The following is a 24,474-nucleotide window of genomic DNA, read 5'->3' on the forward strand; positions in this document are numbered from 1 at the left end:
TGCTATCAACCAGTAGTGTCTGCTATACAAGTCTGGAGAGGATTGAGAGGTTAGTACCAGTAAAGGAAAAATAGGAATTGGCAAGTGAATGACTAATGGAACTTCTTTTTACTGTATAGAGGAATGGAAGTTAGACAAACAAATGTTCACCAGATTAAGTTTTCAAATTACATATTAAATAGTAATAATAATAATAATAATAATAATAATAATAGTAGTAGTAGTAGTAGTAGTAGTACAATTAGTTCATTTATTTTGTGTTCCCCAGAGCCCACTGGGAAAAGTAGAAAGATCTTTAAATTTGTCTAGAAACTAACGCTTCCAAGTGTTCATCACAAAATCTATGGAAAGGCAGAAAGGGGCTCCATTGTGATGGTTTCTATGGTGTCTCCATCCAAGGGTCTGAAGGGCCATGAGCATGAGTAGGGTATGTAGTGTTTCATTTAACTGTTGTGAAGTTTTGCACAATAAACTTTCTGACAGTCTTGGTCTACCCTGACATGCTTCTGTTGAGTGAGCACAAAACACCTTCACAATTTTCATTTATGGAGAATAACAAAACATATTTGAGGGAGAGGCAGCAAGGACTCAGATGTGTCTATATAGTTCCTTACAATCTACAAAGCAAGCAGAAGAGAATTTCTGGTGTGCTTGATTTATTGATTTTAATATACAGTAAATTGACAGGACATTTCTGTCCTACAGCGCACCTGTTAAAAAAATATAATTGCAGAGAAGTATATGCAATAGATCATGGAAATGTTTCCTTCTGGCTTTTCTTCTTGGCAGATGTGCTAAATGGTTATTCCTTTCATCATATGGTTCTCACATTGTAAAATATAACCTGCTTTTTCTCTACTGCATAAGTCAGGCAAACTGCACATGCACTAGAAGAAAAAAAAAAAATAGATGACCTTTCTGAAACATTGAAATTTTTCAGGGCTTTTTAACTGGCATTTCATTTGTGTATGCTGCAGTCACTTGAATTGGCACACTTTCTGTGACTTCACATTTCTCCTTTCTCCACATCAAATATAATTCATTTTGAAAATGAGCAGTGACATTTTATACTGAGGCTTTCTTAATCTTTGAAGTTATAAGAGCCAATCTTCCTATGAGGGGAACATTTATAAACAATGTCATTAGAATTCTTCTGACAGGTCCAAATTAATGCTACAGAAAATAAAAACAACAATAAAAAAGCTGTTAAACTTGTGAAAGTCCAAATCTGGGCTAAAATAGCAAACACACCCACATGGATGTACTGAGGACATAGTCCTCTCCCTATCTCCTCCATCTCTGATACGTTACTGGTTGGAGATAGTGATATAACTGTTAAATAAAGAAACAGCATGGAAATAAAAAAAAAAAATTACCTTGACTATATTCTTTAGAGTTTTGATTGAGGGAGTTATCTTTTTGTACCTAATTCAACTCTGTTTATTGTTCATTAATAGTTTGGAAATTGCAGATGAATGGACATAGGCAGAATAACTTAGAAGGGTTGGTTCATTTAAATGAATAAGTGAGATTGTATGTGTTGTTTATGTTGTATGTGTCCTGTAAAGATCCAGCAGATTTAATAACATGAGTCTGAGTGATGACAAAATATTACTCTTTCATTACTGAAGCCAGATATTATTTTTAAAATATTCAAGGAAAAAAATAATTAGCCCACGTCTTGGGACTGCCACATGAATGTCCTGTGGTGAAAAATTACTTATGTATTTGATATTTCTTGAATGGCTTTAATAAAACATATGAAGAATATTAAAGCAAAATTCTCTCAGAGCACTGACATGTGCCAGAGGGCAGATTAATGAGAACTGGATAGCCAAGCCACCTGCCTGATTTTTGTACTGACAATTCACTGGTGTTTTAAGAAATTGCTAAATGAGTCTGTAATTTTTCATTGCTGGAAGTACAGTGTCTTAGATTTTCCTTGGATTCCTGATCAATATAAAGGGTAACAAGACAAAAACAGTCTTGGCTGCAGGGGCATTTGTACCAGTTCTGGCTGTAATATCAATATAGCTGCCACATTTGTCACCTGACATGGCAATTATGTGTTTCTCAAAGAGGAGGCACTTGGTTTGCTGTAGAGTATTGTGGCTCCATATTCACATTTTAGCTAAGTCAGTCAGAAAGATTATTATAGAAAATTACAGTTACAAAATTGACATAGCATATCACAGTCAAAACTGATGTATCTCTTACTAATTTTCTGAGCTCTTAGTTAATAAAGTTGTTCTGTTTCGCTACTGCAAACTTTTTTTTTTTTTTTAAAGAGTGGGAGAAGATCCTTATGCCCATGGTTGTTTAAAAAGCTTTGAAAAAGCTTTGATTCACGTGATGATACCCAGACTGTTTGCAAAAGACAGGTCCCAAGCAGAAATTAGAGAGATAATAGGAGTTGCTATCTCTTTTTAATTCAGTTCTACATATGAAATCTTGGTATGCCCCCCTTCAAAAGGGGGAAATTCTGTCTACAAACAGATTTAAACTCATGCAACCTTAGGTACAGAAAATAGAAATGGATTAAAATATTTGGCCAACGAGAATATGAAAGCAGCTAAACTCAAGTAGGCCCACAGGCTAGAATGAAGTGTGCCAAAGGTTTGGTCTTCTGATTTAAGAAGTATTTAGGTGTATCCCAGCTACAATTTTCCAAAAAATAACTGGCTTCCTTATCCAAACTCTCCAGGAAAGTTAGTATCCTTCACTCCTTAGGCACAGGAAATTCATAACAGGTTTTTGCTCAGGGCTATGGGTTTGACTCCTGAATCTGGAGGATTTTTTTACTTTATTTTCGGGATTTTCTGTGATTCCGTGAAGCTCAGCTTTTTTTCCCCTCATTTTTCTACCTCTACTGAATTAATCACTTGATGGGGAGCAGTTGGAACTGAATAAGATACAGGGAATTCAAACTTGAGCACATTCATTCTCACTGCAGGGCAGTGTGAGAAGTTTCTCTGATGCAGACCAGATTTCTTACACCAGAACAATCAGTCTGCCTTCCCCTCGCCAGTCTCCTCAGGGGACCCTCAGAAGGCATAAGCCAGCCTTGCTCTCTGCTCATCCCAGCCCCATCACACAGGTGATGGGTGATGAGACAGCCATCCTCCAAGCTGCAGTTCAGATGAGGGGTGCAGATGTGGCTGTGTGAGAAGACTGGTTCTCCAGCCATGCCATAGGAACCCTCTCAGTGCACCAGTAGATGTGTGCCTGTTACAGGATCGACCACCATAGTCTCCATCGTGGGATCATTGTGGAATGCACGGATATATTTAGTGTAATTGTGGCATAACCTCACCTAAGTAGAGGAGATGGGGAGATCTGGCCCCAGCTGCTTCCATCAAAGCCTATGGGATATGCATGTGCCAAAAATAATTCACCCCATTGTCAAATAGAAGATCTACAGAAAATGTGTTGTGTTTGCTGTGAGATTGGAAGGAAGTGGCTTAGAGGAAGGAAATTTATGTCTGTTCCTCTCAGCTCAGCCTGAGACATTGCACGTAGTTCAGTTGTTGCCTACAGAGCTTGTCTCAGGTCAATGCCTACACAGATTAAATTCCCAAATCTGACAGGTGGGATGTGTTTGGTGTGCATGCTCTCAGTTGCGTGCTGTCCCTACATGAAGTAGCTGCAAAAGGAGAGGTGTTGGGAAGGATAGCAGGGGATGGGCGTTGTTCTGGGAGAAGGTTCCAGGTCTGGCAGGAGGACAGTCAGTGCAGCCTGGGAGGCTGCAGCTCAGTGTGACAGAGACCACCCTGAGGAGCACAAGCAGGACCCAGAGACAACCAAATGAACTTCCTTGGGATCAGAGGACACTGGCAAAGTTTGGTGCGATCCAGAATGCCACACAGCTCTCCAAAGTGATTCCTATAAGAAAAGGTCTCTCTCCAAGGTCACAATGAGGAGAGGAGAGATTTGTTTGGAAAATTTTCATTTTCATTCTGTCAGATGTGGTCACTTGGAATTTTTTACAACTTAAAAGCTGGGTTATTTATGTTTGTTTCATATAACCTGTCCCTTTTCCAGTTTGAAAGCCTTTTGTCTTCTTACATTATCTCCCTATAGAATGAGATCTAGGCAGATCCAGATCACACAATTGCTGCTTTTCTATAAATCAGTAATTTCTGGGTATTTATTATTTTTATAGTTCCTGTCTGTAAAGGACACTATCAGCTGATCTTTGGTGTGGCTTTCTGTTGGTTTTGGTGTGATAATAGAACTGACAATAACTTCCTGCAGGTGAAACCTTTGCTTTGCAGCTTTTGCTCTTTGAGTGCTGCCTTCTGCACTAATACTGTATCTGGTTCAATGGTTTTGACACAAATGTGTATCTTCTTTTTTGGCCTCTGTATTTTTCTTAGCTACTCTTCTGCATATGTGCTTAGGTCTGTAAAGGTTTTGACAACTCCACTTGTTTGAAATGTGCAGCTCTTCGTGGTGCAAGTAGGAAGAGACCTAAGTAAAATAGTTGACTGTGACAGATTGTAGGCAAGTAGGGCTCTTCCTGTGCTTCACAAAATCTGCTATCATGCGTGGATTGTGAAAGGAAATGGCGTCTTGGGTCTTCTCACCATATATGGGACTGGAGAAGTATTTAGATTGTCATGTAGGGCTAAGATGGATTTGTTCCCAGTTCATTTCAGTTCTTGCAGCTCATCTCTGTTTTTATTCACACTTACTCATAGCGTTCACACACTTGCACAATCACCCACAAATTTGACAATCTGCATGAAAAATTAATAATGAAGATCTTCAGACCTGAAGACCTTGAAGATCATAACATTATTTAATGCTTTAGGGAACATGGTACAATGAACTTGTTATGCAGGAAGTGCATCTCATCAAGCAGGTGTCCTTGCCGTGTTCAGCAAATGTACTTCTACGTTGTGCCTGGCAGGTGGTCTCAGAGCTACAAGTGTTCAGTGCATCTGGCCCTAGTGCTTGGGGACTGCATCAGCATAAACACTGCCATTTCTAATTACTGCCAAATCAGAAAGAGCAGTGGGAGGATCTTTCTAGTCCTGACTTCTTCTGAGTCAGGTGCTAGTCCTGAGCCGTAGCAATGTGTAATTAGCTGGTGTGCATTTGTTGTTCTCTGCAAGGGTCCTTTCATATGGCCTTTCAAAAATGTCCCTGCCCCATCTTTAAGTATTCTTCCTAGACTGCTCTCATCTAAAGAAAATATGGCAGGAAGAAGGATTTAGAGCTATAAAACACTCAGATAAGGAGATGAAAAGATAAAAAGTAAAACATCAGACAGGTAGGGTAATATGAAAAGAGAGTGCTTCACAGTCAGACAGTCTTAATGTTGAAAATCCTTAAGACAAAGATATAAAAGGCACATCCAAACATTTGACCATAATCTCCAGTGTAAGAAGGCTCTAGAAGACATTATGAGGTCTTGAGAACCACTGTCCTTGTCCATCATGGCCAGGATATTTAGTGCTTGTGAATATATGGATATGAAAGAATGGTTGTTAAAGAATGAATGAGTTAAAACCATACGAGAAGGACACTGACTGAGTGAAATTAATTTTGACTGAAATAAAATTCCCTTTCTTTCCTTTATGGTCTCTCACCAAGTTTAGTCACAATACTTGTGTAACACCAGTGCCATCAGTTAAATTCAGAGATACATAACCAATTTTACATTATGTTAATGATATTATAATATTTAGAAGAGGTAGGAGAAGAGGCTCATTATATTTTGATATTGAATATGTGTAATTCAGAACTTTAGAGGGAAGAAGGAGGACAGCATTATTGTTCCTTTCCTTGACATGTGAATAGGTAGGTAAGGAGGCCCTGTCACTACTAATTCAATATTAAAAATGTATATTCTGTTGAGAATTGTCTGCTTTTATTAACAGCAAGTAGAATTGCCAAGTTCATTTTTCAGGGGAAGCAATGTTGCTACTGGCACTGAATGTATTCCTCAACATTTCCAAAAATGCGTTGTTACCTACATTGTTTGTGTAGCATCTATTCCCATTGTTTGCTATGTTTCTCTACCTGATCATAGTGTTACACTGTACTGTTGAATTCACAGTTCTCAGTTTGCTTTTGGGTCAAACGCTGGTGTGAAGTGCATCATTCAGCCAGAGCCATAATGCACTGCTTAGCAGTTGTTGAGGCTCTTAGTTTTGGATATTTGTGGGAAGAAAAGGACGCATTCCTGCATTCACACACTGAAGCAAGGAATGAGAAATGGGGTCATGAACTGGGAAACACAAGGGTTTTATATCTAACCACTGCCTGGATGCATTTCCCCTGGGGAAATGTGCTTTGGGGAAATGCTGATGTGGGTGCATTTCCCCTAAGCACAGTGGGAAGGACACTGCTGTGTGGCTCAGCACTGCCTTTGTGAAGTGCCATGTGCTCTTTGCAATGTCACGGACCCCTCTGTGCCAATGGGAATTTTGTCTGCTATGAGCCATTAATACTGAGGTCACCATCTGCTTCTTTCTGCTTCTGGATGCAGACAAGGATTGTATTTTTTTTTTTTTTCCCTATATGGTCTGCAGCCAATGTTTTGGTTTTAATATCTTTAGCAAAGGAAGAGAAAGAGGTGCATCAAATGAATAATCATCCTAGAGGCTTTTTGTGCATTAGTAACACAGGAAAAGCTGTCAGACTGCAATTCTGAAACCAATAGTGGGAGTTTATAGTATTTAAGAAGGTGGCAGCCCACACTCTTCTTCAGTATTATGACTTGTGAATGTGCTGATGTGTTTTTACACACTAAAGTATTGCTCTCAAAATTTTAGTCCTGGCACTCATGTAGTATTTTCTACAACACAAGACATAATGCTACTTTCTGATATAAAAATCTTTTTCTCTACATGGTCATTTGCACTCTTCTTGCAGATTTTAAAACACAACCATTTTTGTTCTCTACATCTTATTTGTGCAGGAGCACTAATTACAAAGATACAGAGCAGTAGAAAATCTCAGTAAAAATGTCAGTGATGGTCATCAGCTTGGAGAAACACAGACTCTCCATTAAAGTATCATTAACCTTTGGTTGAATCCAGGACCAAAAGCTCTCAAAATGGATATTAACAGGGAGTTTGCAAAATGAAATGCTGGAAAGATGAATAAAGAACCAACCTAGTGCATTGATCAAGCTAATTTTCTGGGCATTTAGTAGAGCAGCATCGTTAGGGAATAATGGGCACTTTTATTGGCAAACTGAGCACTTTTAGTATAGCTAATGAGACACAGTAAACATGCAGGTTCCTCATACAGTTTTTCTCACCACTTTTCAGATTAAATTGGCAGCATAACATCTTTCTTCTATATTGTAATACAATATTTAAGTTTGAGCACTGCTCTGAGATACATTTTGCATGAAAGATCTTTCACAGAATAACTGCTGTATTTTTACACTGTCAGATAGAAGAAGCAAATGGAGACACAGGAGATATATCACAGAGGTTGTTTGAGGTGAGAGCTGAATAAGGGAGATAGCAGATCCAGTATTCAGTCACTTGAATGAAAAGAACATTGAATGCCTGGGACAAAAACTGTGGAAGTGTGTTTTTGTTTGAGTGCTCTGGGTTGCGCCCCCAGTGTTAACTTAATCTTCCCTATTGCAGTTTCTGCTTGTTTAAAGAAATGTCTAATTGTAGTCTTAATGTGTCCCCTACTCCTTTTCAGATGAATGTTTATTGACTTATTACAAGAATTTTACAAGTAAAGGCAATGTTGGGGATTATTTGCTTCATTTTTTCATCATGTTCTAAAACTGCCTAAGTGATCAACAAAGAAATTTTGATACTTCAGTTGACATTTAGCTTCTGAATAGTGTCATGAAAAAACAAAATATTTCCTCTAATGACTTGTCTGGGAATCCCATATAAATAAGGCCATACTTCAATGTAGTATGTTTGCCTATTTGTTTAGACAGATAAAATTGAGCAGTTTAAACAACATGCTAAGGGTCCTCCAAACCTGACTATTTTTATTGTCTCCAGATGTCACTTTCATAAATATAATACCTGTTCATTGCAGGCTGAGGTCAAGAGAGGGTTTTTTGGTGGTATCAGACAAAGCTGCAGTATGCTTTTTGTGACAACAGAAATTCAGTGTAAGATGAATGCAGCACAGAATACTAAAGCTCAGTGTGCCCCAGTTTCATGGCTGACTGGAAAGCAGGGCTGTTCCAAACTGAAGGTAGAACAGTGGGGGGTTCTCCTTGTATAAAAGTCGGGTTCTTGTTTGTCTGCCAAGTGCCAGTTATCCTCAGGAAGTGGAGCACTGTTAGAGGTTGTTACAAGTCACCAATACTTGAAACACCTCTACATTTTACTATATTCCTTTCAAATATAGCAACTAACATGCAGATTATGGAAAAATAAAACCTCTGTTGCATATTCTTAATTGAAGTCTTTGAGGAGTCAAGTGTTAGCTTTTCACACATTGTCATTTTCTACCACAAGTAGTAGTAATATTGGGACTTAAGTTTTTATATTTCATAGAATCACAGAATGCTGATGTCAGAAGGGACCTCTGATATCATCTGATCAGACTCCTGATCAAGTAGATCAAGTAAATCTGCTTGATCTAGTCAAGCAGATTTGCCCAGAGGCAGCTGCTCAGGGGCAGTTCCAGGAGGCTTCTGGATTTGTCTGAGGATGGTGCCTCCACAGCGTCCGAGTAACCTGTGCCACTGCACAGTCACTCTCGCAGGAAAAAACCTTTTTCATATGTTCAGGCAGAATCTCCTGTGCCTGTTTGTGCCCATTGCTCCCTGTGCTGTCAGGGTGCTTGAAGATATTGTTGCTTTGCCTCAGTATTGGCCACTGGGGTACACCACTGGTTACTGGCCTCAAACTCAACTTGGTGCCACTGATCACCACCCTCTGGGCTCTGCCATCCAGCCAGCTTTCAATCCATGTCAGTTCTGCTCACCTGAATTTGCTTCAGATTTTCTTCATACTGAGGATAGTTTGTTACTCAAATCTAAGTGGAGCTGAAGCCATCATATATCAAGAGAAGTAGTTTGGTCCTAATATATTTAATTTTAGATTGTAGTGGTTTGGCATTGCAAATGAATGTTCAGAATCTGTCACTATCATTTTGTCCAAAATCCTGGTAGAGTTTTCTTTTAGATAACTGTAGGTAGGATAAAACATACTGTTGCTTCATATTTGATTTTCTTCCTTCACCTGACTGTTTCCTTCAGCGTAGCGTTAAATTTAATTACATTTTCTGTTTGCTGCAGGAATAGAGGAAATACTTGTAACCCACCAAGCTGATATTTGCATTACCACCTGCAGAGATGAGAAAGCTTCAGCTACTCATTTTGTTCTTGGCTTCCTGGCAATTCATGCTAGGTATGGACAAAAGGATACTTTGAGGTGTCCCCAAATCACTGAATTTTGACCATTTAGCAGTAATCAGAAAACAGTCCTCTTCAGTGAGAAGTTGTGTTCAGAATAGTGCGCTCTTGCTAATTCCAGAAATGTTGGACTAACTCCTGTGTTTGTTGGTGGATTGTGTGTTCTTCATCTGAACTTTCAGGTTTTTGCATCAGCTATCTTGTAATGTGGAAGTGTGACTACAAACTTTGTCAAACAAAATCTGAAACCCCTAATGTACTGTACTTAAATGCTTTTCAAATTAACAGAGACTTCTGATGACGGAATTCTAGTCAGGTAATTTTCAGTCTGCTAAAATAATTTTTTAAATTGACATAAGGCATCTCTAATATAAGAATGTTATTTGTTCTTTGGAGAAGATTAAAGAATAGTTGTGTAGTTTTATTCTGCTCCTAAACCTTTCATTTTCAGTGTCACTTTTATCTGTGTCTTGATGTGACAGATGTTGTCAAATACTGAGAGTACTTGACATATTTTTTTCCTGAGAAGTTGCTTTTATTTTATTTGTTTTCCTTACCTTCAGTATTTCTGGCAAGAGCACAGAAGAGCTTGTTTGGCATTGCAAGTCACAAAAATTCAAGATTCATCAAAATATCAAAGTTTCTTGGTGCAGCATCAACCCTGTCAATCCTTTGAATTTTGCCTACAATTTATAATATATCTCAATCACTAGACTGTGCAGGTTGTGTTTTTAAGCCTTTTAATGTTGGACAGTCAATGGAAATACCACAATTAACATTACATTACTTATTTTGAAACTAACCTTTGTGTCAACAAAATATCCCTTTGAGCTGCTCATTTAACTTGTTGGGTGTCATGCCTCTTTTCCCAGGGGAACCCATCCCTGGATGATTGTGCTGTGTAGTGACACTGACAGCTTTTTGCTGCAGGGAATCTTCACATATTTTTACCAGGTAAAGATACAGCAATACGATGTAATTTTAGCTGTTTTGGGGAATGGACACAGTAAGAAAAGCAATCACAGCTGTGGGGCTCACAGGACTAACATGTAGCTGTGAGGCACCTGTATTCTATTCCTGGCTCTGGCATTGTCTGGTGCTATTGTGAACTAGTAAATTAACCTTGTTCTGTGACTGCAGCACCATTTATTAAGTGGGAATTATAATGCTTAGCACCACAATGGGGCAGTGTAATTCTTTGCTAATTAATATTTATTAAGTGCCAGATTCTCCATAACTCTGCACCTTTGCAATCATTTACATCTGTGCAAAATGAAGACAAAGTGGCTGAAAAGTGCTGTTGTATTTTACACCTACTCCTTGCCAGTGTGAAGGGTAACACCAATATTGCAGCAGTGGAGGATCTGTCTCAAATAATTTTCAGGATACTTTTGCTGGTAGGCACAGATGTACTAATTCAAGGGTGGGAGCACCCCCAACACATATATCCACAGTTCCTCTTCTTAGAACATGGCACGGAGCAAAGTTACTGTGGTGTTAGTTAAGGTACAAACTTGCAGGACACTACTTCACAGCCTGCTGCTTATGTGCATATTCTTAGATCCTAAGGTAGCTTATCTGGCAGTGAAGAAGGATTAAAGTATGTTATTTACTGTGACAGTGTAAAAATTAATACCCCAGATGAACCTTGCAATAAGTCTTTCATACCTTCAGGTATTTTGATAAACTTAGTGATCATATATTTTTAATTTTGCTTCAATATTATAGCAAATGTTTTAAATATTATAAGGAACACAGGAGTTCAATGAAACAAAAGAATTTAAAGCTTTTGGGTCTTCATCCTTTGCCTCCTTTCTTTATGTATGGAAGAAGGCTGTGGATGTGAGTCTATTTTCCTTTGTTCCTTCAGTAATATTTTCCTTCTGGAGATCTTTCAGTTGTCCCCAACAGGTGAATAGAATCACTGCTCTGTCATTGCTCTTGGTTAGGCTGCCCAGAAGTCTGCAAGACAAACTACCACCTTAATTAACTGATGAAAATGAAAAAAGGAAAACAGGTAACAGAAAAACTATCAGGCTAGCACAGAAGATGGGGGTGGGGGGTGTTGTCATTTGGCAAGATCTTTGCAGAATCCTTTTGGCAGGTTGATACTAATCAATGCCTGTTTGCCATGCCTGGCCCAGCTTTTCTTTCAGCTAAATATAAAGCTTCTTTTGAAATCTGACTGCATGACTTATTCTAGGCTATGAGAAAATTGATAAGGAGTGCCAATTGTTTTGGAATTAAGAAAAGGAAATGCTACTTACTAGATTTTGCATTTACTGTTCTCATAGGCTGAAGGCAGAAAATTATTGCAGTTCTATTCCTGCTCTGTTCAGGTTTCATTTGAAAAATAATGGAAATAAGACATTTTGTTCATTTTCTGTCCACTTGTCCTCAACGCTTTGCTTTGCATACAGCAGTGCCCAGAATAATGTATATGTTAATCACAAAATTGCTTTAGTGCACTTTCTTATTGCCTCTTTGATTATGGGCCTGTCACCAAGAGCTGAGCTGCTCAGAATACTTTCTGATTAATCACATTCTCATCAAACACTTCACTTGCAGAGTATCAGATAATGATCCTCCTCACAGAGAGTTAAAGGTTTTCCAATAAATAGAAACTGTGGCTGTTGGAAACTCCAGACAGTGTGCTATCCAATAATTGAAGTGATGGGAAACTATTCTGTCTGTGCTTGTCTCTAGAAGATTAGCACATTAAAATATTCACTCTTATGATTCCAAGCAAAAAAACTAGGGTAAGAGAAACACCAGATGAGGTGATATGAAGTAAGCATGAGCATGATCAGCAAGTATGAATCTATATTAAATGAATGCCCTACCTTGCAGGCTCCATGACAATCTTCCATCTGCTGTTATTGCACAAACAGAAATGTGTTTTCTTGTGGCATCTGTTTGTGTTTGTGTTTGCTCATAGAGAGTATCATGTGGCTGAAATAGTCCAACTCATCCTGTCATAAACTTTATCATGCTCAGTCTGTCTGCTTTAGCCACTGTAATGTGTGCTGTAGTTCCTTGCCCAGTCTGTAGCTCAAGAAACATGATTTTCCCTGGAGAGTCCTCTACAGTCTGCCACTGTGGGAAATAGGTATTTTATATTGCAGATTGAAATGGACCAGTTAGAAAATAGCTCTTGATATTCTTTAGTACAGAAAATAAAACTGGTTCCAGAAGGCAAATTTGAATGAATTAGAGAGGCAGGAGGGGAAATCTGCTTTCATGCCTTGCCTGCTACATAAATGTTTTGAAGATTCAAATATTTTTGTTGTATATCCTCCTTGATTTTTACATTCTGCAAAACTGCAAGATGAAGGGGCATGAAAAATCTGGGGTTGCCCATTTCTGTCAGGGATGATGGCTACAAGACACATTATATTTTTATGTACACTACATACTTATAATAAGTACATTATAAATGCAATCTTGTATTTTGGATAGACATTAAATCACTAATTAAAATAGTGACCACTTACAGATAAGTCAGTAATCACTCAATATAAATAATGTCAGCAGTTTGTTAAGGTTTTTTAGGTCTCGAGCAGAGTGAGATATACCTCATCAAAAGATAGGTTTTATCAGGTAGCTTAAGTTACCAAGAAAGTGTTTTACCAAGCTACCACATACTGCCAGATTTCAATACTATTTATGAATTTGCTCTTAGCCCATGGCAATTATAAAGTAAATTTGATTTAGTTTAGTCAGAATTGAAGGAATCTTAAACTGGATCCGATTCCTCACATGGAGGGCAGAATAAGGGTAAATACACAGAGTGTGGTTCGGATGAGCCGTGGTAACCTGTCAGACCCAATGCAGTGACTCTTTGCCTTATTCCTTTTTCTCTCCAAGTTGCAAACCACACAGGGAACAGAGAAGTGGTTTAATACAATAGCTTATGTAAACATCCTGAGTGTCTGGAGACATTAATTTAGTCTCTGCTTTTCCACTGACTTGAAACATGATGCTGAAAAAATCCTTACAGACCCCATACCTGAGCTCCTCCAAATTCTGATACTGCATAATAATTCTCATCTGCTCTTGTAAGTAATTTTTATATCCTCTGATTAAAGGTTGAATTTAAAGGTTTATCTTTCCATAAAGAATAATTAAGTCAGGTTTTGTTATGTATTAGATTTTTATGAATAGATCCCTTAACAGAGAAAAATTCTCTATGTTATCAAATAACTGACTAAATGTAAAATGCTTTTTAGTTGTGGCTTAAAGGCAGCTAACACCAGACACCCCTTTAATCAAATGAGTGAAAACTATTAATGATGTGAAACTGAGCCCTATACATCCAGGTAGTGTAAGACTTACACACTGAGTTAATTCTGTTGAGATTTAATTTTTTTGCAGCACAGTGACTTCCTGAAAGGATGGTGAATCATTCCCTGCATGTTTCCTTGGCCAGAGCTAAGAGTAACAGGGTTGGTAACCTGTTCTGCTCCAGGCATGGTGCTAGCACTCCAGTCAGAGCTGATATTCCTTCCTGTTAATCTGGGAAATAGCACAAATGCATCTCTCTAATCCTTTCTGGGGGAGGTAGAAATCATGCCTGTGATTTGTTTCTGTTCTCATAGGGCATGCACAGGGAAATCTGGCCTGTTTCTTTAAATGTACATCCTCCAATATATTTTCCTGAGGGAAAGAAGGCTGCAGATCTGTGCCTAGCAGTCTGAGCAGAAAATGGTAGTTCTGTGATAAGTAGTTTTCCTATTCTTTTTGTGGTTGTTGCACTGTCCTGTGATGATTGCTAAAAACCCAGTGATTTCTGCACTGGTGAAATGAAGTGAGCTCTTCTTGTGTGTGTGGACCGTTGGTGCTGGATTTTCTCTGGTACAGTTAGCATGGTCCCTGAGCACCCAGAGGTAGGGACAGAGACTTGGAATATGGCCCAGTGTAGAACGAGGAAAGAGAGGGGGTCAGATGCATTGGTGGGATAATGTCATCTGAAATGGAAAGAAGGGGCAACAAAATGAGGGGCAAAGGTTGTTTAATTTAGAAATTATCATTGGAAACAGCATTAATTGAAACAAGTCATATGTTTTCTCTTAAATATTCCCAAATTTTAATCCAATTGTTGTAATTTGGAATTCAGCATTTTAATTATACTAACACATTTTAATCCATTTTGTGATAATTCACTGAAGTTTTCATGTGTACAATTGCAATTAAGTTTAATCTGAACCTCAGCAAAATTATCACTGAGCAAGTTTCTGCAGTCTGCCCATATCTGTAGAAATGAGGAAAATATTATTTCAGCTGCTACATTTGAGGTAGGAATGGACTGAGCAAGTTTCCCAAACTTTAAGAAATAAAGAGAATTAAGAATTGGAGGTAGAACTAGATTAATTCCTGCAAGCCTCATTAGCTCCTACCAGCCTCGTTCAGCTCGTTACTGAGTCTCTCAGTATTCTACAATGAGCTGCTTCAGGGAGTTAAACTCATTAGGAAAAAATCAAAGAGTTCAGATTTTCTCTTCAGAATATAACTATTTTACAAACAGAGGATTGAGTGATCAGTGCTTGCAAGTGGGAGAGAACATGAGTGAGGGTGGAGGAGACCCAGCTCCTCTTAGCTGTCACACTAAATTTGTGTTCCTCAGTCAAATCACAAAACCACCAGTAGCCAAATGAAGTTGCCGAAATTTTATTCATTGAAGGCAAAGTAGGAAGTATTTCAAGCCAAATGCACACTAGTGCATGAAATAATTTTGAAGTGTTGTTTCCTTTGATGAGTTTTCTAGATAAGAATTACACTTCTGCCAAAATATTTCCATCAAGTCTTTGTTTTAATTTACCTTTGAATCGAGTCATTATGTCATGAGGTTTTGTGTTTATGGTTCAGCTTTTTCACTGATTATTTTTTCAGACATTGTGAAAAAAGGTATTAGAAACATTATAGTGACACAAACCATTTAGTAAAAAAGCTGCTTCAGGATAAAATGAGGTTTGAAGGAACACATTGTTGCAGTGGCATGACAGTATATATGTTTGATAGAGAAAATAGGTAATTTCAAATTATTTAAACCAATCAAAGTGGTTGGTTGATTTATTTATAACGTATTTAAAGGACAATTTATGTGAAATACACTATGTGAATAATTTGAACTACACATTCAGAAGCTGTATCAATAGTACAACACACTATCAGGCACTTTCAAATGTTAATGAGCATCTGTAAGTGCCTACATACTCTTCTTCAGCTATTCTTGAATGTTCTAATGCCACCTGCGCATCCCCCAAAGTGTCTGGGGGCACAGGGGCTGCTGTTGCCAATGGATATTTCAGGTGGCTCAGGTTCTGAGATCTCAGCATAGCCCCGGGGATGGGACGTGGTTGCACCTCCACAGCTCTGTGACAACAGCCCAGTGCCCCTCTTTGGGCTGAGTGCCTTCCCCCACACATTCACTGTTGTGTGGCTCTGCCTCTGTGTGCACCCTGCCCCTTGCAGCAGCTCCCTGATGTCCATGCTGGTGAGAAAACAGCTCTGAGTTCATGGACATAGAATGGGAATTTCATACTTACAATTTATACAAAAATCATTAGAGGAAATATAGAAGGGACAGTCTGACAGTTAGAATCTTTCCACATCACAATAAAAAGGCAAACCATCATCCAAAGTTCTGGATATATGAAATATTTTTTTGCATTTTTAAAATCATAATGCTCTCATATTTTAATTCATTTTATACTTGTAAATTGGTAATTTGTTCTTGAAAGTAGCGTTATGTTTCCTATGTGGTTATGAAAATGATATCCTCATTGATAATAGCAATTGAATAAACCAAATTCTACCTGATGACTCATAATTGTTATTCTAACTCATGAAAGGAAAACATTAATTACTGTACCTTAATTTTAAACCAAAATATCAAGGGAGCTCTACAGATTAGTACTTCATTCTAGCAGAAAGTTTTGAGGTATTCTATTTGGGACGCAAAAGGTGGTTAAAATCTTACATTTCCTTTAAAGAAGAATTTTAATGATAGTAAATATTCTTTGCTATCACATTATGCATTTCTCCAGGTGCATAAATGCAGCATAAAAACCAGTAAACATTGTATTTAATATGAACTTTCTTGTGCTTATTCCTTTAGGCATCTGCTTCAAGATATTCATCTGCACCTGACCATGAAGTTCTGGTTTTGCTGTGGTACCTGGTTTCCCTGGGTGGCAGATTGTTCACATTTCCTCTTGTTGAAATGCTTCAGAAGAGCAATAGTCCTGAAAGTGGTACTGGGTATTTCAAGTTTAATGTTCCATCTCAGGCGAGATGAAGAAATCATGCAATGTTGGTTTGATAGCAAGATATTAGCATGAGGCCAAGGCTGGAAAATAATTATCACCTTTAACTCTGTTGCATCTTGCATGTAGATTTGTTAACGCATCTAAGAGCATTTAAGTCAATGTGGCTTAATGTGTAGGAATCCCAGATGAAGAGAAACTTGAAGTCCTAAATCCTTTTCATACTCACTTTATTCACTGTTTCCTTTCTCCTCTTCATATATATATACATAATTTTACTTTTGATTCTTTAGTCACTTAAATAAATGAGTGACTACTTTTTTTTTTCCACTTAATTATTCTTTCATGTAATGTATGGCATGATAGGGAACACATGGTCAGTAATTTCACTGCAAGAAGAGCAGGGGCAGGTCTGAACTTCTGAACTGGGAAGGTGGCAGAAGGATTGTGGACCTTACTGCTTTTGTAGCACTGGGAGGATGGAAGCGGATGACTACAACTGTGTTGACATTTTTACTGAAGCATCCCAGTGTCTGTTTCTCTGTGAAGCAGAGAATTTCTGCACTGAATGTTTTCCAGATTGCACAGAAGCAGAGATAACAAAATTTCAGTCAGGATGACCTGGTAGGAAAAGCACAGGGTGGGGAAATCAGAATGTGTAAGTGCTGTTCCTTACTCTGCTACAGACACCTTAAATAACCTTCAACAAGCCCATGAGTAGTCTTTAGTATTTCTCCTTGCATGATGCCTATCCTGAAAGAAAATATTAACTTTATTATATTTGTTTTTGCCAACACTAAGTTCTTTTTGAAAAGGAGTTATTATAACAATGAAAAGTATTAAATCTTTGACATTTTTAAAAGTTAATGACAAAGGTAATACTTATTTTTTGTGGTAGAATTATGTGTGCAAAATTAGATTGGTAGCAATGGCTGAATCAGTACCAAACTCATCAGATCTGAGTCAGCAACTTAAAATAAGATTTAATTTCCTATTTCCAGTACTCTGGATTCACTTTTAAGGGAAAAAATTGATTGAATATTTATTGAACAATACTGCAAAGAAAAACCATTTATTTTTTCAGCAATGAACCTTTTCTACTCTGGATATGTACCAACTTTGCATTTTATTTTCAATAGAAGCATCAACTAAACTTGAATAATCTATACTTCTCTAGCCTGCATCTGATTAAAAATGATCAATTTACTGGACCATTTTCCTATCTACTGTTTAATCAGTAATTGGTTTCAAGTTAAAAAACATACTTCTGTCTAAAAAAGCACATTAGTCTTCTAGTGTCTGATGGGAGATGAATACTGAGGAATACTGATGATGCATATGCCTAATTCTCTAATTCCTGTTCTTCTGCAGCCATCTCTTTTTCATAGAAAACATCCTTCAGAGTCATTCATGAAGAAACAAATCCATATGTTTAAAGCAAAAACAGCCTGATATACTTAGTACCCTAACTGTACTGTCTTCCCAGTTTTTCCTGGACAGACAGGCCTTTACTAAAAAAAAAAAATAAAAAGGTCCCTTTTACTGTCTCACATTTGCTATATTCATAAACTTCAAAGGAAATTGGCCTGGTCACAGCATCCACAGTGATGGATCTGAGTAGCTCTGGCTCTTAAAGCTTCAGTGGTCTGTGATGAGCAGCACAGGACAGTTATAAAGGATGGATGGCTGATGATTTTGGTGAAGCTCTGTAAGCATTTTCTGCATATCTCTTTTTAGTGGATCTGCTTACCCACTTTTATCACTGATGTAGACATGTTGATGATCTGCATTTTCTGTAAGAGTAAATGTGTAATATTATAAATTATTCATTACACCTGCGTGTTTCAATCAGAAGAGGAGACAATAAACAGCAAGAAAAACAGTAACGAGGGCAATGAAAGCTGTGTTAGAGTCCATTCTTGTTAAGGTACTGGAAGACATAGGAGATTGCTCCAAGCTGCCCACACACATATTCTGCTTATTTTTATTAGATAAAAAACCCTTCCTATAAAGCAGTGCATGTCATTGATCCCTTGTGAAGCAACGTGAGGATTGAGCAGAGCTGACACTTTATGAGTGGGACAGAGTTACACAAATGTGCTATGTCATGACTCATATTTTTTTTCCACTTCTAAATCTTGCTGAATAAACTCATTCCTGCAGCAAAAATATTATCTTTATTTAGTATTGGCAGGAGTGATTTATATCAATTAGGGACTTACTTAAATGCAGAATATGTTTTAAAAATATATATAAGTAGCATGGATTCATCAGGGTTTTTTGATGCTTTAATACCAGGCTAAAATTCTTGGCTATGTTCAAGTAAGCATCTTAATTCAGGGATCATGTTCTGTCTCTGATCCTATGACTGTCATTGCTAATGCTTATATTAACATACTCATATATCATGAGGTTACAGTCAGACCATACAATAATCTATGCCTTTCCTTGTAACTTTCATAATACAAGGTTATTAATTCCAGAATTCAAACACTGCAGAACTGGAAAAAGGAACGAGTTTTGATATCTAAAGTTTTAGTAGAACAATTATACACAAGACTTAATGAAGAAATTAGGAGAAAAAGGACACTTTGTAGTCAAGGATAGATCCATCCTTTTTCTGATCTTGAAACACTGTAGTATCTTACTGCTTTATCAGATAAATTTAGTCTTAGTGCCAGGCCTTGCTTCCCCAGAGTCTTATCAGTAGAATGTGTATAAAAGGATTTGGGAACAGAAGTCAGTTAATTTTATAGTATGACAGGACAACTTGGACTGGAAAGAAGCACAGGAAATCTCCAATTCCACCTCCTTCTCCAGCCAGGATCAGTTTTGGGGTTGGACTGGGACACTCAGCTGAGCCTTGCAAACCTCAGAGGATGGAGGCAGCACAGCCTCTCTGGGCAGCCTTTTCTGCTGTTTGACTGCTCTCATAGAGGAAGGTTTTTCCTAAACCTGTTCTGAGCTTCTGTTGTTGCAGCTTATGCCCACTGTCATCCCAGCATGCAGCGCTGAGAAGGGGCAGGCTCTTTGCCATAGCCTCCCGCGGGTGTACCAGGCTGCTGCTGTAGGTCCCTGAAATCCCCGCTGCCCCAGCTGAGCGAGCACGGCTCCCTCAGCCTCTGCTCCCAGGACGAGCAGCCCCAGCCGACCCTCTGCTGAACTCGCTCATCGTCTTTCCTGGCACACCAAGCCCTGTAGCTGTGGTCCAACGTGTGCATAGCAGAGGCAGTTCATCACTTCCCTTGATCTGTGCTGCTGCTGCTGCTGACACAGCCCAGGAAATTGTTGGCTTTCCTTGCTGGCAGCACATGCTGTCCAACAGTGTCCACCAGGGCTCCCAGGACCTTGGCAGCAGAGCTGCTCTCCTGCTTGCCAGGAAGTGCTCTTCAAAGTACAGATCATGAAATGAAGACATGGAATATTTTATTCTGATTCCCAAGATAGATATTTTGACGTGTTTTTGTTCTTTATGTTTTCTTTGAACAATTAAAGCTCAATGACATTGATCCAATTTTGAAAAGAACTAGAGTTATGACAGAACTCTACATCATTCTGTCTGCATTTCTTAAATCAGTTGTAACTACTACTCTATCCTTCTTCCCAGGAAGATCCTAGCAAAAATTTTAAACAATATTATTCTATTTGTTGAATTCAGCTTGATTGGAATGTGTTATGATTCTCATATTTTACTGATATTTTGTAGGAGTGGAAAATATGATATGTAAATCAACTGTGCAGGAAGAAAAATGGTCAGAAGAGGAAAAGTGAAGCAAAAATAGTATCTGCCAGAAAACCAGCAGTTATTCTTTTGCAATTGACTTGTAAAACAGGAACAGGGTTTGTGTGTTTCAATCATACCAGTAAACAAATAAATGAAGCCCTTATGCAGCATATTATGCAGGATACTGTGGACTTTATAGCTTGTTTTTTTTGCCATTTGTAATGAGAAAGGGCAACAGATTGGAAGAAGGCAGCATTAAACCATAAATTAATGAACTGTAATGTCTTTAAATCCCATTGTGAGCTAATGTTAGATTGTCATTGGTTAAATGCTTTCAAGGACTGATATTAATAACACTCTAAAGGGAGAGATGTCAGCTCCCTAATGGAATGGGGCCATTCAAGCAATATATTTGAAGACTGGTCAGCAAGCTAGCAAGAGCAAAGTGTATGCATGGAGACAAGGGAAAAGGAAGATCAGAGGATCATCACTTAATCCTTCCATCTTAGATTGTCAGAGATGAGAGAATAAATCAGTTTTTCACAAGAACACTTTGTCCTGCTGGGCTTGTGTGATGCTGCAGTTCCAGGAACAAAAGCGACAGGGGAAGATATTTATTACAATGCTGCTCTGAAAATGAAATAAAAGCAAGTAAAAAATCCTGCTCCCTAATTACAAAACAGAAAGTTGTTAAAAATATCTGTGTCTTCTATTGTCACAGTAACATTCATCCCACAGGGATTTAAAGATTTTCTTCACTTTCCATGCTTAAGAATGGGCATCCATTTCTGTGATGTTCCACTGCAGCTGATCAAAAAATGGACATTAGAAATGAAAGAGAAACAAGTCTTTAAATGAAAATGCAGAGGTATTGTAGTAAAGGATGGAATTGAGCCAGTTCCTGAAATAATAACTGGATTGATTTTTTTTTAGAGAAGTTATAAGACTATACTTGAAGGCATATACTACTAGGTCTGTACAGTGTCAGAGTATTTTTTTTTTTTTTTTTGGTGGAGGTGGAAGTCCATTTGGGTCAAAACCATATGCTCAATTGGGTCTCCCATGCTATCTTTACTGCTATAATGTTCTCTAGGTCCAAAGACCATTCTCTCTGAGCTCTGTTAGCTGTGACAGAAGATGAGGCTGGTGTGGGGTCAGACGGTTCGGTACGAGCACTGCACTGACCAAGCTACACGATGGGAAAGCCAAGGCAGTGCTGGAGGCTTAAGGATTGCTGGAAAGGCATAAAAATGGCTTCTGCTTATTCCCAATAAAAGACATAAAGTGGGAGGAGAAAAAGTCTGAGGTGGGAGATGAGCTGATATTTTTGTCAAAGGGGAACTATTGGAACTTTTGCCTAGATTAGTTATAATTCTGGACATTAAGATTGCCCATGTATTCACAAGGATTGGTGGCATCTGTACCCAGGCAACATCTTTCCCTTTGCTATTACAAAAAGGGTGCTCCTCTGGGAGACAGGAATGGAGGAAATGCTTCTATTATAAAATAAGAGCTGTGGAGATTACAGGATGGGTGATCCCGGGATAACCAAAGATGTGCAAGGATGTAATTGCTGTCTGTTAAGAGCACCATATTAAAAAAAACCAAATCAAACCTATATTTTTCATAATGCAGGGGTTTTTCATCTTGAGCTATGAACATACAGCAGTACAAAGGTCATTAAAAGGTTGCATCTTTTAATTTTTGGAAGACAAGATCTGCAGACCATGATGTGTTGGTGGGCAGGTAGAGAGATTTAGAGTCTGCATAACAAACTTGGGAGACATAGATACATCCTTTGGGTCGTTTTGTCTGTGTGCCAGGGAGTATTCCCTCCTGTAGCACACAGTGTGACTGATGGCTTTAGTTATGGTTTCAAGGTCACACCCTAATGTATGGGGTTGATTGCAAGATTATTCTGCCATTATTGTACCAACAGCACATTGGTATGGTAGAGATTTCTTCTAAAATATAAAAAGAGAATAATCGCCTATATTTCCACACGGATCTATTCTAAACCTAATAGTAAACTCACAATGGCAAAAAAGGTAATAACATAAATACCCTGAAGAGTCTTGTTCCCATTAAACTTCAGAGAGAGACGGATTAGCCTTTCAAAGGATTTTATTGGTTAAATGTAATCACACAAAATAGTCCAGTTCTCACAAATTTTTAGAAGATGGTACTATGAACTGTAAAAGGAATGTATTAATCTTTAACAGTTTTTACATTAAAGACTGTCATTTTCTGTTAGAAATAAGCATTTTTATTAGTTGTCTGAAAGCAGTGGAACAGTACATTTTTACTTTTGGTTTAATAAAACCAACATTGTATACTTTTGGCAAAATATATCTTGGGAAATGCACATTTGAAAAAAAGAGGGTGGGGGTTATTAAAAACACAGATGTATACACTGAGAGTTGTGATAGGCAATCACATGGGAACCTAAGTGATTCTGACAGCTTTTCTGTTTTAATGGTATCCTTGTTTGAGAAGATCCGGGATAAGAACTTGCACTTCTTGCACCTGCCTATTCTGTGTGAAGCAAAGAGTTCAACAGTTCAGGTATTCCTGAATGCAGTTTGCTTAGATTTCCATGATGGAGAAAGAGCTGTGCTTGATCATGGTGACAGCAGAGGCTCTCAACACGCTGTGCCAGGCATCAGTGCAGAAGGTGGCATGTGGCTGTTGTAGGCAAAAGGAAAGGAAGACAGCAGAGATCAAAATAGTTTTTAGGCATTTTTGAGGATGTTTTGCAAGGCACTACAAAAAGTTTAAATATCAGCAGCAGTCCACATATTCATTTGGAAACCATTACTTCAGAGATGATCACAAGGGCTCATGAGTCAGGGATTGTCATCCACATCTTCTGCCCGTGTGTGCAGTGAGGACTCCAGTCCCTTTTTAAAAGACAGAGTGCAGAAATTGTGTATATGTCTGACTGTCGGCGCAACTTCGGGACTGACAGGAATGGTTTCTATTTTTCCTTCCCCATATGGACTATCAGAGGAGCAGTGAAGAAAAGCAGTTATTTCTGTTTCCCATGCTTCAATTTTCTTTGTACAGAGAAAAAAATAAAACAGAAAGAAAATTGAATTAGGAAAATAAAGGAAATCTGAATAACAAGGAAAGTCAAATATCAGTTGATGACCATGAATATTGAAATATATGTTCATCCCTAAAAGACGCAATTTGTGGTGGCTCCCCCACACTTTACCCTTAGCAAGTGTGAGAGATTGCTTGTCTTTAACAAGATTTCTTTAATCCTATCTGCAGGAACTCTTCAACACCATGTCTGCCTATCCCTAAACTTCCAAATTCAACTCCCAAATTCAGATCTGTTCTCTTCTGCATCTTTTCAGTCCTGTTATTTTTTTATCAGTGTTAGTTGTAATTTTTCTCCTCTCTGGCCTTGTGCAGAGTGATGTCTGTGTTTTCTATTTCTGGCATAAATTGTGCAGATGAAAGGCTCACAGGATGTGTTCCCACCACTCTTCCAAGTGGAGAGGTCAGGCTTGAGATAGAACTGCCCTGATCTTCTGCACCGCTCTGCTTTCCTGCAGCCCTTGCTCCTGGGAAAACAATGTCACTCCAAAGAAGAGCTCTTTTCCCCCATTTGCAAAGGACACTTACCAGAAGGGTCTTTCCAAGGGAAAACTGGAATTATTGGGAGGACTGGAGAACTGCTCAGCCAGCTGCAACCATGGTGGTGTGACTCAGAGCAGCAGAGGCAATGCTGTAATGAGCAAGATGCTGCCAACTGTTACTTCATCTGCCTTGAGAGTTTGGGAGTAAAGAAATGAGGAAAAGGAAGGAAAGTGCAGTCAAAGGCACTTAAATATCATTAGAGTTATGTAAATCAGGCAAGTTAAAAAGACAGAACTTAAGTGTTATTTCCCTCCAGGGGAGTTCTGGGGATAACTAAAAGGGGGGAGCAATGTCTTGAAGAAAGATGAATTGACAATTTTTCTACAGACAGAAAATAACCTTATATTGATGTCTAATTTTGCAAGACTGATAAATATAAATACAGAATTTAATCCTTTAAGAATAGTATTTATCAAAAGGTTCATACCTGGCTTTAACATTTTAACAGCATGAAACTTAAATAATAATTACATTTTTTG

General features: G+C 38.2%; 1 long non-coding RNA gene across 2 annotated transcripts in view; it reads right to left on the reverse strand.

The window, feature by feature from the left end:
- LOC110472043 (uncharacterized) overlaps positions 1 to 24,474 on the reverse strand; it is a 249,637-nt gene that overhangs the window by 47,287 nt on the left and 177,876 nt on the right. Inside the window, exon 4 of one of the 2 annotated variants that reach the window (XR_002465684.2) lies at positions 22,888 to 23,403. The exons of the other annotated variant lie outside the window; for it this stretch is intronic. This is a non-coding gene — a long non-coding RNA (uncharacterized LOC110472043). Of the gene's footprint in view, positions 1 to 22,887; positions 23,404 to 24,474 lie in introns of those variants that run through there. 2 annotated transcript variants of the gene reach the window in all.

Source organism: Lonchura striata, chromosome 6 (genome assembly GCF_046129695.1).
Source record: "Lonchura striata isolate bLonStr1 chromosome 6, bLonStr1.mat, whole genome shotgun sequence".
NCBI classification, from domain to species: domain Eukaryota; kingdom Metazoa; phylum Chordata; class Aves; order Passeriformes; family Estrildidae; genus Lonchura; species Lonchura striata.